General features: G+C 40.4%; 1 protein-coding gene and 1 non-coding gene across 3 annotated transcripts in view; both read left to right on the forward strand.

Annotated features, from left to right (window-relative positions):
* Window positions 1–1,496: 1,496 nt before the first annotated feature.
* LOC139706033 (platelet-activating factor acetylhydrolase-like) overlaps window positions 1,497–16,942 on the forward strand; it is a 36,311-nt gene continuing 20,865 nt past the window's right edge. Inside the window, exon 1 of one of the 2 annotated variants that reach the window (XM_071613339.1) lies at window positions 1,497–1,635. The gene's annotated coding sequence lies outside the window, so the exon portion shown is untranslated. Of the gene's footprint in view, window positions 1,636–1,942; window positions 2,125–16,942 lie in introns of those variants that run through there. The other variant, XM_071613340.1, reaches the window with a different exon arrangement.
* LOC139706300 (U6 spliceosomal RNA) lies at window positions 14,325–14,428 on the forward strand. Its single transcript, XR_011707907.1, has one exon. It is a non-coding gene; the product is annotated as a U6 spliceosomal RNA (small nuclear RNA).

Below are 16,942 nucleotides of genomic sequence, written 5' to 3' on the forward strand. Positions count from 1 at the left end.
TTGTTTATGTGAAATTCAAATTCAACTGACAGTCCTGCATTTCTTGTTTGTTTGTTTGTTGTTTGTTTGCTAAATCTAGGAACACTACACTGGACATCTCCTCAAGTTATTAACCTAACAAATGCCAATCACTCTGGGATTCCCTTCCCGGAAAAGTAATCTGATGATTGAAGGAGATGGTATGTTGCTGGCAGTAAGAGAGGTGAATAAAATATTTCATTATTGTTTTCAGGACCATTCCTCAAAGCCTTGAAAGTCTCCAACTTCTTGGTCTGGTCTTAAGATCAATCAAAGATGGGCCTTAAGAGTTTTCTTTGGTGGGGTATAATGTACTCTTTGAAATTAACATTCTGGGGCAGTTTTATCACAGGCGGCTCTAACAGGAAGTACAGTGAAATTGTCACTAGGCTGATACAGTTTTACCTAAATTTTCATTTATTGTTATGTTTAAATAAGTCACTGCTTCTTTGCAGCTATTAATATTAGATTCCACATATTGAGTGAATGTTTCCCATATGCCAGGTTCTGTCCTAAGCATTTCACATGTAGTGGCATTTCATTCTCACAAGGTACTTCTGACTGACTACCTGTGTTTTACAGATGAGAAATCTGAGATGATAACAGACTTGCCCAAGATCACACCACTGAAAAATGAAACGAGCTACAGTCCTCGCCTTCTTACTACAGTGCTCAGAATAAAATTTACTAAATAAATAAATAAAATGTCATCTCCAGTTCTGTCAATTTGCCAATGACAAACTACTATTTTAAAAATACAAAATTTTAATAACACCACACATAAATCTCTATTTTATCTGAGTTTCTGACTAAAGCTTTAAAAGCGTATGCTTTTATCAGAAAGTGGATAGAGGAGCCAACATTGGAAAATGAAGGAGTTTCAGTTAAATCTCAAATAACTCCGGGTTAAACTGGGCTGTATTGTAACATGTCCCCTTATAACACCATTTTCCCCCAACTCACAAATGCATTTCCTTGGCACAAAGAAAGGAGACTGACACCACACACCACAGCAGGCTTTCCAAGCTGGAGCCCAGTCCACACAACTTCCAAACTGGCGTTCAGTGTGCAATGTATGTACAAGCGTGATGCACCGTGCATTTCAGATGACAGATGAGCGCGGAATCATTTAGTGATCTTTGTGAATTTAGAGAACAGATGAAACTAGCAAGACAGGCTTGATGTGGATGAGTTAAGCAGGAAACAGACCTAATGAGAATCTAGTGTGTGAACAGTACGTGGAGAGCTTAGCACTGTCGGAGGCACTGCGGGGACCCATCCCGAGGCGGGGGAGGCTCCCGGGGGGTCCAGGTTGCGGGTTCCCCAGCAGGAGAGAGTGCAGAGTGCACCCGAACAGGCTCGCAAGCTGAGCTGCAGCTGTTTGTGCGAGGCCGGCGGTCGCACGCTCCTCCCTGTCCCTCCTCCCGCCACGCCGGGGGAGGAGAGGGTCGGACGATAGGGCCACGCAGAGGGCGGAGGGCGCAGTGACCACAGTGACAACGGATGGCTAGAGGCTAGTAGTGCTGGCGGCGAGAAGCAATCGGATTTGGTGTGTCCTCAGTCCCGTCTGTCTGCCCAGGGATCCAGGTTTCCGCAAGTGGCACAGCGCAGCGCCAGGTGAGGAGGGGTCCCCAGGGCGGGCGGGAGCCCCAGGAGAAGCGCGGGAGCATTCCTCTAACGCAGACTCTGGCTGCGCTGGTGTGGGGAGCCAGGACCGCCACCCGCTCGGGCGGGCTAGGGGGAGCTGCAGAGCTCTCCAGCTGGTCCTGGGCTCAGTCCCTGAAGCTCTAGCTAACAGAGCCAAACTTGTTTCTTGAGGAGAGTGGCAGATCCCAAGCCTTTTTCAGAGGAAGTAGCCCTGAGTATATGGTGCTAAGGGGGAGAATCTGGCTGGGCGAAGCGGGAATTAGAGGAGTTTTTTTTTTTTTTTTTAAATCCACAGATCTCCTACCGAGACAGGCGCGCGCATACACATACTCATACACCTTTCGGGAAATTTTTCTTTTGGAGCCCATTTCCAAGAAGCCGCTGTAGGAACAAAGTTACAAAAACAAAGCAATACAGCCCCTGCCTAGATCATCCCACTCCCTTCCAGATAAGATAAAGGTGTTTTGTTTTGTTACCTTGAGTCAGAGATGAGGCTCATTTTGCAAAAGGCCAATCAAAAACAGATAATAGAAAACATTGTCTTCTTCATTATCTCCTGGAACTTTTGATGGAAGTTTCTGTCTCCCCAACTGGAAAAGTTTGGACTTTCCTTCGGGCCTGTGGATCTCAGAATTTCTGCACAGGTGGTAAAGGAGGAAGGCGAGTTGTATCTGACTCATACATAGGGACTTGCCACCTAAATGGTGGCATACAGATTCAGGTTTGGGAGGCATATGTTAACAAATCAGACTTGCACAAATGACCTTTGACCAAATTAGAATGCTGAACTAGGAATCTGGTACATGAGTAGGAGCTGGAAAATGTATCCCCTGAAGCTTTAACAATCTTGGAGGCTCAGGGCATTAAGTATTTGGGGCTAACACTGAACTTGGGGATCAGGGCATTAAGTATTGGACTAGTCAGTAAAAAGATGGCCTTCTAGCCATGAGACACTTCAGAATTTCCAGCATCCAGGCAGATTTTCTCACAGAGGAAATTCTGGTGACCTTGCAGAATGTGGTCCTGTAGAAGCCTGCCACTTAGCATTTTCCAGCAAGCCACCTCAGCACCAGGCCCTTGGGTACTGAGGGTAGTTTCCCTCCAACAGAGGTTTGTGCACAGGAACTGCTGCTGGCCTTGTGGCTCTTTCTTGACCTGAGCACATCAGACTCAGAGCTGCCAGGACAGTCAAACACCACAGACTGTTGCTACCAGCAGAGCCACTGAGTACCAGAGCTAGATAAGAGGTTAATCTGATTCTGACTTTCATTTCGCAGTAGAGAAATTCCTCTCTGAGGTATGAAAGGTTTGGCCAGCGCCCCAAGACTTTCTCCTCATACAGAACTGTCAAATCAGGGCAGCAGTTTCTTCATTTCCCCTCTGTGCATTGGTCCCAATGAACATGCAGAGCCCAAACATATTTTCTTACCTGGTTCTGTTTATACACAAATACAATTTATACCTCTCTTTGAGGTCTTTGTGGTTCTATTGGCATAGAGCATTAAGAAAAGGGCCAAATAGGTACCTGAGAAACTAGAATAGGAGCTTCTGAGAAGGCCAGATGAAATTTAGGAGTCCCCTTAATCTGTATTTTTTTCCCCAAAACCTTCAAAGATGGGTGTTTTCTTGAAAAGAAAGATGTTTCTTTATACTCTGATTTATCTTAAGCCTGACCCCCCCCCCCCACCCCATGATTCATGAAATTTGAAAGACATTCAGATTGACCCCTGGAGATACTGAGAAGTTTTGAGTAAAGCCAAGCATTGAAGAGAAAGTACCCTCAGTCTTAAAGAAGTTGAAGGGGACCATTTAGTTCTAAAGTCATATTGTTCCAGAATTCTGGTGTAGCTTTGTAGTTTGAAGGCATGAACAGAGGATTCTCACTGCCTTGCCCCGTTAAGCCATATGCTTGTGATACGCCCTCAAAAAACAGGCTGATAAATATAGGCTTATAGTTTTTTTTTTTTTTAAATAAGCAGTAGTTGAGAAGAAAGAAAACATTTTCTGTAAGAATATTCATTGAATTAAGTAAACAGCTGATTCCTAGTAAAACTGTGTTCAGTCATTTATTCATGTCAAAAATATTTATTGAGCAGCACCTATGTGCCAGAAACAGTATAGAGCAATGAGTAAGATACATAAGCTATCTGCTGTCACGAAGTTCACATTCTAGAATGGACAGATGAGCTAGATGAGTTCATGTAGTGGTACACACCCTGAAGAAAAGTTGAGTGCTGTGATATAGTGATATTTGGGGCAGTGGTGGTGGAGGTGATAGTAATGGTGGTGTGCATATTCAACAGGTGGGAGGGACCCTTTTTCTTGGATTCAGTTTGGAGGAGAGACTTCCTTGATGGACTTGAGATGAGATGAGGCCCCAGGAAGAAAGGCAGATGGTTCTGGCAGAAGAATCACAAGCACAAAAGTCCTGGGAATAAATGGCATGTATGGGAAGCACAGTTGGAAGGCCAGCATGGCCCTGGCTAGGCTAGGGAGAAGGAGACTTGGAGGAGTAAGGAAGCAGAAGCCAGGTCATGCTAAGTCTCACAGGCTGGAGCAAACCATTTAGAGTTTTTTCTAAGCAAAGTAGAAGCCAAGAATGGTGTTTAAGCAGAGGCATCATATCACAGATTCATGTTTTCTATGAAAGCACTGTGGTTGCAGTGTGGAGAATGAATTCTAAGGAAAGAGGAGGAAGGAGACCAGCTCTATGTTTATTGATGGTGACCTAGTGGAAGGTGACAGTAGTAAATGGGCATATGCTCCTTTTTTGGAGCTACAGTGGGAAGTTAATATTTCTCTGTCTCAAAGCCCCCATCCACAAATGGTGCTGGCATTGGTGTCTAGACCATTTATCCTGTAATGACATATAAGCAATACCCTTGGTAATTTGGGTAATATAACATTTATTACTATTTGCTAATATTGTGTTACTTTGAATGATCTGTGCTGCAGTTTTACAACTTGTTCTAATAAATTTCAATGCATATTTTTATTCTGCTCCATAAATATAACTTGTTATACATAGAAAATATTCTCTGTTCAGAGGTTTGAAAACCCTTAACTAAGAGTTTCCTATAAAACTCACCATCATAAAATTTCAGTATTATTAATGCTAAAAACAATAGCTGCCTACATTTTGAAAGTTGAATGTGTTTGGGGAAAATTAAAAATGGGATATTTGAAGCTGGGCATTGGAAAAATATCAAAATCTCTTTTTTTCCTTTGGACAGATTGGCTTTTGTCCTGGCTATGGGTTCACAGATATCTGTGAGCGCAAAGATCTATAGATAATGGAAAATCTACACATGGCAGCAGAATTTCCAGAGAGGACTGTGGACCAGAGTTGAATAGAACTGTTTCCCTTAGTGAAGCTTCTCTCTCACAGGAGGCTCTTGAACTTTCCCTAGTTGATCTCTGACTAAGTTTTAGAGAATTAGGGAAGAGTTTTGAAGTTGTTTACCAACTCAGATTGTGGGTGACCTTCTCATGACAGAACCTAACTGCCACATGAGGCAACCCCATGTCTTTTTTCTGACTCACTTTCATGTGCAACTTACAAAAATAAGATGTGCCTTTTAGAAGAAAAGAGTTCTTCCTCATTTACATTGTATGCAGTGGAAATTTTAACTCTTTCTGATTTAATAGCCTTTGGCATCATTTGCCAGATGCCATTGGTTAATTATGGGTCACAGTGTGTCTGAATTTGAACTTGAAGTGACCAGTCTGCTGATTCAAATTGCTGACAACGTGACAGTAAGTCTAGAATCTGTTAAATTTCTGTTCTGCCAAATCGACCACCTGAATTAGATGGTGGCAGAGGGATATCCTCAAGGGACATGTTACAGCCTCTCCATAAGACCCTGAATCTATTTTTTTGATGCATGTAATGTTTTGAAATGCTCAATTAATTGCAGTCCTTTAAAAATCACTGGTTATTACATACAAATGTAGCTTTCCACGTTCTCTTGAAAACAATGAGATCTAGTATCTTGGAGTTCTCATTCTTGCATGAAAGTTATCAACTGCAGTAGAGGGGCAGTTGCTCCTTCTGCATGGTCCAGTTGTACAGTCCTCGTTCCATTACTTAGGCTTGTTTGACTCATGTAAGTTACCTATTGGCTGGCCCTTGTAGACTTTTGATTTTTAACCTCAGGTTACGACTCTCTAGTCCAACCTGACCTTTCTACTTCTACCCTCTTCCAATGCAGGAATTCCTAGTCCTATATCCCTTCTGGGAGGCCTTAGACTTGCGCTTTGCTCCTTTGGTCAAGAGAAGAATTGTTGAAGAGCTTCCATTAATGGAGTTTAATAATCTGGGTGCACATGGGACATGTCGAAGACCTTTTGCCTAGAGCAGTACCTGTCACGTGCCATCTGGACTGTACATATCCCTCAGTTCCTTCTGTAGTTCTTCATGGGACCTGCTGTCTTGTTCTGTTATCACTATGGTTATTGCTGGGCTATTGTCCTTTCATATGAGTCTGCATTTGTTAAAATCCTTAAAGCCTTAATCAGTGTGATAAGATGTGGTCTAACTGGTACAGAATATGATGGGAGGGTGGCCTCCCTTTCTCCAAAATGTTAAAATGTTACACTTTTGTTATGCAGCTTAAGACGTCTTTAGTTGTTTTTTTTTTTTTTTGGTTGTTATTATTAATCCATTATTCTTTTGACTTGTGTTTATAGCTTATTTTCCAGTTAGATTGTTCCTGATCATTTGCAGCAGAACTCATCACTGAACACTAGCTCACAACTAATGGTGATATTTGCTCTTCCAGGTGACATTGTCTTCAACATACTTGGTTGCCACATTAGGGGTCACTACTGGTATCCAGTGGATAGAGGCCAGGAATTGATAAACATCTACAACCCATAGGGAAGCCCCCCACACCATGAATCATGAGTAGCATGAAGTGGAGAATCTTTGCTTTAGAGTCAGGGCCTAAGTTCACATCCTGATTTAGGCTGCTTCCTCTATCTATGACCTTGGACATGTTATTTAACCTCTCTGCCTCTGTTTTCTCATCTGTATGTTGAACTCTGAGGACTAAATGCATGTGTTTATATAAAATGTTTAGAATGGTATCTGGCCCAGAGTAAATTATCATTATTGCTAACTGCCATACACATGTAATCTTACTTTTCTACCTCATTTTACTGTCTTTGGTTTGTACATAACACATCAGATGAGTGAATTTGAAAGTTAGAACTTCATTTCTAATCTTACCTTTGTGGTATATGTTTGTATATTTGAATATTTTATTTATTTAAGACATCTTCCCAGAACTGCCTTCCCTCTAAGGCTCACATTATAGTAGTTTCCCTTCTATCTGTGGTTTCAGTTATCCATGGTTAAAATTATGGTCAGGAAATAGTAAATGGAAAATTTCAACAATAAACTTCATAAATTTTAAATGGCATGCCATTTTAAAGTGTGTGCCATGGTCATCATTATGATGAAACCTCGTGCCATCCTGCTATATCCCACTCTGTCCTACCTGGAAACTGAATCTTCCCTTTGCCTAGTGTGTTCACACTGTATACAATACCTACCCATTAGTTACTTAGTAACTATCTTGGTTATCAAGTCTACTGGCAGGGTATTTCAGTGCTTGTTTTCAAATAACTTTTATTTTACTTTACAATAGCCTCCGAATGCAAGAATAGAGATGCAAAGAGGCATGAGAGCATAAAACACCCAGGACAGATTAACTCTGGTACTGTGTAGCAAATGTTGCAGGGCATGTAGGAAAACACATATATAGTCTGGTACTATCTGTGATTTCAGGCATCCACTGGGGGTCTTGGAAAGTATCCATCTTGTACAACGAGGGATTACTGTACCGTTTTTTCAGATTCATTATTTTCCCCTGTTTGGGGTTATAGGTGTCAAGTTTAATACTACAGTTCCCGTTTGAAGGACATGAACATTGAGTTCGTCTAGTAAAAGAGGATCTTGGTCTTGTTCAATCCCGGTTTCTCCCTTTACCCGGAACCTCTCTCCTCACAGCGCAGTCACTGGGGTCTCTTCTATATGACAGGCTGCTGGAGCTAGGCAGAAGCTAGTAATAGTATTTGAGTAATAATAGTGACATTCCTGTGAGGGCTGTAAGCCCATGATTAATGCTCCTCTTTGACAGATGAGGAGAGAGAAGCAAAAAAATGAGTAAGAACTCACTGTGTTCGCTAAGCCAATAAGTAGCAGATTCAGGATTCAAACCTTGGCAGCTGGAATTCAGAGCCAGATTTCTGAGTCTCTTATTCTACCACAGGGGAAATTTTCTCAAAACGCATACCTGGGACCTTATACCTACCATCATATAGCCATGAATGCATACAACTCTCAAAAGACCTGTTACTTTCACACTAATAATATTGTATATATGATGTGTGTGTGTGTGTGTGTGTGTGTGTGTGTTTCTTGTGCCTCTGCTATATTTTATTTGTTGAGGGCATGGATTGGTTTTGGCTTAAGTTTTTCATAATTTCAGGATTCCTGATCCATTAAGGAGAAGCCACAATTATTCCTTGGAAAAACTATTCTTCAGCTTATTGGGATATTAGAGAGTATTATATTATAACTGAGGTGCCCATGCTGGCTTATCTGAGCAGGCAGCCTTTAGGACTGAATCAGAGAGTAAGCTCAGGAACCCCAGTGTGGCAGCAAGCTGCACAGTGATCTTAGATAATGTTTATCCTTTATGGCCTTTAAGACATAAAACAGAGGGCATCTGGACATTTGTACATTGAATACAGGTGAGCTCCTGTTTTCCAGATGTGAGTAGAATTAATTAATTTTATTTTATTTGCAGCTTTTAAGCACTTATCTTATAAGTGACTATTATTAAAGTATTTTCACAATTAGGGGACTGCTTCTTATTTTGCTTTTTTTTTTTTTTTGACTCTACCTCTTTTCTGAGGTTGTGAAATGATTACACAACAGTTGTTATCAACTGTGTCCAACATAAGAGGACTTAGATACTTCTGCAAAAAAGTCACTTGAGTCTTACACTTTTGAGAGGATGTAAGATTAAGTTCTGATCTAACATGGTAGAAATAAAAAATGTTAGAGTTGATATTATGTTTTCCAGTTCCTAGTTTCAATATCAGCCAATATGGATAGGAAATTGATTTTGAAAAGAATCATATATCCTAGATGAAGATGGCACCTCAGAGTCTAACCTCACCCATGCATCTATCTTTTTACTTTAGCATTCCTAATAGTGAACCAGTGAGCAATGTTTGAATCCTTTTTAGGACAGGTGAAATAGACATTATAAATGACCTAATTATCAAAACATTGTTCCATTTATTGTCCAGGTATCTGCCTCCCAAAAGACTGTTTTGGAATGAAATAAATATTTCTTCCTTATTAAACTAGGATGCACTTGCTTCAGCCTTCTCTTAGACCAGCCTTCTCTTAACCTTGGCATCTTGACACCTGGGGGTATTTCTGTGTTGTGAGAGTTCTCCTGTGTGTGGTAGGATATTCAGCAGCATCCCCAGCCTGTACCCATTAGATGGCAGTAGCAGCCCCTTTTCCAGCTATGACAACCCCAAATATCAGCAGACCTTCTCTTCTGCCATCCCTCACCCACTTTTAAGGATCCTTGTGACTACATCAGGCCCAAGGGTTAATCTATGGTAATCTCCCCATTTTAAGGGCAATCAAGATTAACAGCATTAACTTCATCTACATTCTTGATTTTCCTTTGCCATGCAACATAACATCTTCACACATTCTAGGGGTTAGAATGAGGACTGGGTGTGTGGGGGGTGTGATCCCATTCTAAAAATTAATCAATCTTTCTTTTCTTCCTTTCTTCTTTCCATCCTTCCTGGGCTACTAGGACTTCAACCCAGAGGCACTTTACCACTGAGCCACATCCCCAGCCCTTTTATTTTATTTTATTTTGGGACACGGTCTGACTAAGTTGCTTAGGGCCTAGCTAAATTACTGAGGCTGGCTTCCAATTTGTGATCCCTCTGCCTCAGCCTCCCAAGTTGCTGAGATAACAGGCATGTGCCATCATGCCCAGAAAGAATATTTTATTTTCTGATTCTTTACTAATAACAGAAGAGTTGAGACATGTTTGCCCTTGTCTCTTGCCAGGAATGGATTTTGCTTGATTGGCTTGTTAGCTCTGGACAGAAATTCCACATTTGAAACTGACATTTTACTATTTGTTTTGGTTTGCCTTTTTGTTTCAACAAAAGCAAGTAGTGCCTAATGAGAACTTAATAGTGATGGATAAAGGGAAATCAGAATTAGTGGTGGTCATGCTTGAATTTGGATCTCTCAGCTGAGATTTGAAGAGCAAGTAGGTTTCAGCAGTAGATATGAAGTCTACATTTAAAAAAAAAAAAAGAAGTGATATCAATTTAAATATCTAATAGAATGTATGATCTGAGCTTTCACTTTTGATCACCTTCTCTATGGTTGAGGAGGCAAAATTGAAGAAAATTATTTTCAGTCTTTATTATTTAAAAAATGATTAATTTTTAGCCAGGTGTGGTGGTGCACTTAAAGTCCTCAGGGATATTAAGGCAGGAGGATCTCTGGAGCTCATTAGTTCAAGACTAGTTGGGCAAAATAGGGAGAGACACCCCCCTGCCTCCAAAAATATTTTGAGTGTATATTCCCACTGATTTAAAACATTAGAAAAGAGAAAATTAGATATAAGGATTACAAATTATTATTCGTTTCTAACTATATAAACTCTCCAATGATAAACTTTTCAAAAATTTAAAAAACATTTATTTTGTCTCTCTCCCTCCTCTTCCTCTTCAATTTCATGTATCTTTTTCTGGGATCCTGGAAAATTCTCTTAATTTTCTACATGATATTTTACTTTGGCCTAAACATAATCACTTCATGATCATACAAACTCTTAATAAAATGTCCTTTAAAATATTTATTAGTAAAGCAATACATTTTATTGTAAAAGATGTAAAACAATGATAAAAAATACCCAGGAGTCCATTATCCTTCTTATATCCATTGTTTTTTTAGTATGAATTTTTATGTGGCAATTTCTATATATTTTTTCAATTAAAATTTTATTGTGGACAGTTTTCTCAATCATAAAGAATTATTTTATACATAGGTTAACAGCAGAATAAAACACCATTGATGTCATCCTCTTACTGACATTGTAGGGTTTCCATTAAAGGTATATATATGTATACTGTCTCTTATAGAGTTGAAATGCATATTGTGCTGCACTAAGTTTTTAAAGTTCTGTTTCCCTGTGTATAAGGTCTTTCTATGCTAACCCCAAAAATGTAATTTAAAGGTCAGTTAAGGATATGGACAATTTAAGGCTTGTTTAAATTGCCTCCCCAAACTCAGTGTATTCATTTATAAGCCTGACATTGTTCTGTAATATTTTTGGTGTTAAAACATAAGTCCTGTGTTCCCAGGGTTTTGCCTTACCAGCTGTTGTTCTTTTTGTACAATTATATTTTTCTCAAAGAAAATTTGGCATTTTTGTATTGGCCTGTGGTGATGGCTGTGGAAGTGCTTTTCCTTCACACAATTGTGAAGAATGCTATATCAAGGGTTCCAGAAGAGTCTTCTTGGAGTCTCTAGTTCCAAGAGATGTTCAGAGTCACCACCAGACTTTTCGAGGTTCTGCTTCTGAAATGTAAAGATATTTCTAGATGATTTGTATCCCACACTTGAGGAAAAGGCACTTATTGGTAGAAAGAAAAGTTTAAGAGTTAAAGACGTGTTTTTGAATCATTCTTCTGTGTTCAGGTTCAGAGGCCTCTGTGGTCATCTCTCACACATCACCACCAGTGGAAGGGGAAAGAAGCCAGTGTCCAAGGGAGCCAAGGGCTTTTGGCTGTTTATAGTGGAGTTTGGTTTAGAAAAGCAAGCTTTGTTTTCATTTTGGTAACATGGGAAATGCTTGGTCATTTATTTAAATTATATAATACTTTCATGGAGAATTGTTTGCAGTAAAATCACATAAAACAGGTGGTATATGAACTAAAGCTAGAGAAGTAGATCAGAAACCAGAAGAATGTGTTGTTAAGGGTCCACCAGGCATGTAGAACTATTAGAAATTTGAAAAGTAAAGGATATTGGGGAAAGAAATCTGAAAAAGTGACATGTGAATTAAATGTAAAGTCATTATGTGGTGTGACCATAGTGTGTAGGTGCTCAGCAGGCACTGGGGAAAGCTGAAGTTGGTGTCCAAAAGATCAGTGTCCCCAGAGCATAGAATGGGGGAAGACAGAGGAGGGGTTATCATTGGCCCAGAACTAGGTCAGAGGCAAAGGAGAGGGAATATAGCTCTGATGTTCTTTGTTCTCCTTGGAGAAGAATGTTTTCAGCTCTTCCATCGTGAGTGACAGGAGGGCAGGTGGAAGGATATTTGTCCATTTAAGAAGAAAAAACTACAGTTTAGTAGAGAGAGGTGCACTAAGGAATAAGGAAGAGGCGACCATGAAATCACTGGGACACAAACAGATCTGGGCACAGCTGTGTTCAAGGGAGAAGCCAAGGCTCCAGACCCTGTATTTTCCATCCCGTGTCCCCAACATACATGCATGCTTACATGCACACATATCATTGTACTGAGGACACACACAGACACCATTTTGCAGTGCAGAAGTCATTCCTATGTTAATCCAGCAAACATTCATGGTGCATGGGGTGGGTGAGAGTTCCTCATTACTGGGCACAATGGGACATATTACAAATTGTAGGACAAAAGTCCAAACTAGGATGTTTCTGTGAGTGAGGTTTTCTGTGCTGAGTCCTCAACCTTCTTCCTCCTGACATCCCTCTCCTAATGTCCTCTGCCACCCACCTTACCAATTCCTCAGCTCTAGCAAGCCCTGCTATCGCTCAGTGTCCTCGGTGTGAGACACCTTCCTTCCTCTTCCTGTGTACCCAGATCATCCTGCTCATGTAACTCCTTTTCCTGTCAGCTCCAGTGTGACCAGAGCATAGAATGGGAGAAGGCTTTTAATGCCCCCTCCTCCTATCCCAGAACTGATCATTCCCCTTGTGCCTGCACTGAACCTATTTCTGTCTAAACATCTCTAATTCAAAATTACACTTTACAGATAGAATCCATAGCTCCCTCCATACCTTCCCAGCACTTAACCCAAGCGGGACAAAGACATTTCAGAAGCCACAAGCATTGTAAATGCTGCAGATCCTCATCCTCTACATCTAGTGTAGTATAAAGACCATACTGCGCTAGCAAACAAAGCTCATGTGTTAACTTTAGAATAATAACTCATTTCTCTGTTTTTTCTGATTAAAGTATTCTAACTAAATTCATGGAGGCTGAAATTTTCCCATCATTTTGGAGTCCTTATGCACCATTTCTCTGCAGGGGTTTAGTGTGCCTCTAGTAGAAACCAAGAAACCAGCCATGTGCTCAGTGGTTGGCATGTGGAGGGTGCTGAGGAAAGGTTTGAATGGATGGGTGTATCCATGGATTGTCTGGAGCATTAGACTACGGTGGTACATCATGGACAAAAGGAAGGTCTAAGAGAAAAGAAGAAATAAATTGCCATAAGCATTGAGGGGAAGGAGGCAGGTGCCTCTGGTTGGGAAAACCGAGAAGAGCATTGTGGAGGAAAAGCCCCCAACTCAACTGATTGGGAAATAAGGTGAAAGCAAGCCTGATGATGTGCCCATATCCCAGGTCGAATGCATTAATGAAGGGTCCGCACATCTTTGTAAGCCTAAAAACAACACAAATCAAATTCCTATGCATAGTATTAGATGAATCTACCTGCTCAGCAAGAGGGCTCACAAAGAGTTATTTCTCTTAACATAGCTTTCAGCCCTCTTCATTTCCTGGTGTTTGATTTTGTCCCATCTCTCAGTTGGGTTTATGTAGACTAGTAATGTTTAACTCGGGAGCATTTTTACCCTCCAAGGGACACTTGACATTGTTACAACTTGTGGAGAGGATGCCAAATACATATAATCATACCACTTAAATATAATCATTGAGATAATATTTCTCTGGGATTTCTGAATTATAGTAATCTAGAATTCTTTCTGTGTTTTACTTTAACCATGCTTCTTTAGAGAGATTATATTAATCTAGAATGTATTATGGAATTGTATTCATCTAGAATTCTGGGATTATGTTCACCCAGAATTTTTCAATTTGTATATGAATTATATATTTAAAATTTAAACAAGATCATAAAGATTGTTTTCTTATGCACTTCAGAGAATTGTTGGACTCCAAAATTCATCATCCACATAACTCAGTCGTATGTTGGTAATGGTGCTGCCTAACTACTCATTGTAAGGACTAGGGACTATATGAAGTAGGGAGCTGGACACAGCTGGTACATAGTAGGTGTTCAATAAGTGATAGCTACTTATGTCTCATATCTAGCCTTTTTAATTCCTTAACTAAACCAGTAATCATGTTTTGGATTCCCAAGGTCTGAATTGAAAGCAGATTTCTTCTCTGCTTTCCTTGGGCGTTCCTGCAAAACAAAACCCAAATCAACAAGTTGAGATATTGGAAAACCAATCTCAAGTCTCTCCTCAGATGCCTGTGATATGTTAATCAGGAGCCATGTGTTGATATTTCCAGAAACAGGCTTCATCAGGTCCTCTTCCTGATCTAAAGGGTTCTTGCTCAGCTTTTGAAAAATATAAAACTGGTGCTCACTTGGGCAGACATACACTAAAATTGGAACCATACAGAGAAGATCAGCATGGCCTCTGGGCAAGGATAACACACAAATTCTAGAAGCGTTCCATATTTAAAAAAAATAGAAAAAGAAATATAAATTAGCAGACAAAAAAAAGGAATATCAAAAACTTCTTTTACCTCTTTAGCCCTTTGTCATACATCAGTTGCTCAGTTTCAAAAGGTATCAGTAGTTGAGTGGCAGAAGAACTATTTGTCCAGAACTACCTGTCTCACTTGGAAAACTGCTGAGAAAGGACTGGCTGGTGTTGCCTCAAACCAGGGAACAGTATATTTCTAGCAGAATGATTTTCTCATTGTTGTTTTTAATTGAAATGCAAGAAGAGTTACCACTCTAAGAATAGAACTGTTTGTTCTGAAGTTCTTTTCACCCTTAGGTGTTATCCATTCCCACTCTCTTCAAACATGGAAGTGATATCACAAACCATATTCTGAAGAATCTGGTTCCTGACGTGCAGAGAGTGTGTTTAAGGTGGTACTGGAGGATGGAGGGTGCCCTGCCTCCCTCCTGTCTGAACTGTGGCCATCAGTGGTGCTGGGGAGCCAGAGTACACCACTGCCCGTGGGAACTGATTTAGAGGACATTGAAAGTCCTCTTTCCTCCAGACTATGGAAGAGCTGACAGGCTATATGGTGGAGCAATTCTATGAAGGGAGCATTGCAGTACTCAGTACCATGTGCCCTAATGGAAGCAGGTACAGACTGCTTCCAGACAAAAAGAGGCAGGCTGCTGTCTGCTGGTGGCCTCTGCTCACCAAGGTGGGCAGTGTCTTCTTTGGTGCTCTTGAGGGGCCAGGTCCAGAGAAAACTTCCCTTTCCGACTTCAGGGAAACTTTAATAAGGGTTTTTCCACTGCTAGAACACAGCTGCCTCACCATCAGCCAAGACCAGTCTTGGCATGAGGATGAGTCACAGGTGGACTCACTGCTGGGGATTTTGACAGCAAAAATTGGATTGACTTTCAAAACCTTTTTATTCCAAACATAGTGACTAGCACACAGACATTCTGAAAATTGAGTGAATGAATTTATGAACAAATAAATATAGGAAATACAAGTGAGCCAGGCAATCATTACATTATTTAGAAGATTATTACTTTAAGGATCAGATCAGATATCATGATGATAGGACAGTGATAAAACCAAATAAATGATCCTGTTGTCCCAGTGCAGCCATTTTTAAACATGGGATTGGCTGTATCAGATGCTATATCAGCCTTCAGAGGATATCTGAATATCTGGTATCAGGGTATCCAAGAGCCTTTGTAAGAAGCTGAGTGAGGTCAGGCTGGAACCCTGTGAGCCATCTCACCTGGCCTTATTTCTGCACTGCTCCACTCTGAGGACCCAGGGTGAGGGTCCCGGCACTGGTCTGGTAGGAAATGTGGAGACAACAGAGCACTCCAGTTCTGCTTGGGGGGCTCGGGGAATCCCATCCAGTAGTTGGCTCTCTGTGAGGCTTCCTGGGATTACTGATGGGAGAGATGTAATGAACATCAAGGAGCTGAGGGCAAGCTGGCCTTTGATTAGAGTAAATTGCTAAAAACCAATAGTAATTTCCTTTTTTAATGTTTTACTTTGTCTTTCTCTTTGTTCTTTTTTATCCTCATTGATCTTCCAGATGAGCTCAATGGCCTTCCTCTTATTTAGTCACAGGCTAAAACCATCAGGGATGGAATTTTATAAAGCCCTCTACTCATGTTCCTATAAATGCTTCCTATGGGTAATGTGATCTGATGAAAAGCTTAGTCATGACAGTGTAATGGAGGGTTAGTCATGGGAGCTGGTAAGCAAATAGCCAGGCTTCAGGTTAACAAATAGCCTGATGTTTATTTGGAAAACCCACTAGCTTTTCCTCTGGATTTGTACTCAGTCCTCTGCAGTTTCCCAGAGTCTCAGCATGCTGCTCCCTGAATATAACACCAGGTGGAAACAAGGAGACAGATTCTCATCTCTTCAGAGAACAATGTCCAACTCTTTAAGTCATCCTCTTGGTAGAGGAAGCAGCATCATTTAAACACCACAGCATCATTTAAATGGTTGTTTTGTGTATTCATTTTAATAGATTACAGTTTTAGAGCAAATGAAAAACAGATACAACTCAAATTGGTATGTTTTAGTTTAAAAAACAGGAACTGAGACATTCTGGGTACAAGCCTGGTCTCCAGCACTCCCACCTGTGTGATTTGAACAAGTCAACTAAATTCTCCTTGCCCTGACTTCCTCAGGGCAAGAGGAATAGGGAAGAGTTAACATCTTTTCTTGATTGTTATGATAATAATTAAATAGAATACTTTGTGCCAGGGATTGTACAAAATGCTGGACACACAATGGGCCTCCAAATCTTGCTAATATCATTATTCATTTGGTGAGAACTTCTTTGAGTAACTTCTCCTGTTATTTCAAAATTGCACAACAAATTAAAAATGAAAAGATATCTATTACATTCTATCAAAGGGAAAAATTGGACATATAACATGAAGTTTTATAAACAAAATTTTTAAAACTATGTGTATTTATGTATATCTATGTATTTTCATGTTCACGTGTGTGTTTTGTGTGTGTGCATGT

Source organism: Marmota flaviventris, chromosome 6, assembly GCF_047511675.1.
Source record: "Marmota flaviventris isolate mMarFla1 chromosome 6, mMarFla1.hap1, whole genome shotgun sequence".
In the NCBI taxonomy this organism is placed as follows: domain Eukaryota; kingdom Metazoa; phylum Chordata; class Mammalia; order Rodentia; family Sciuridae; genus Marmota; species Marmota flaviventris.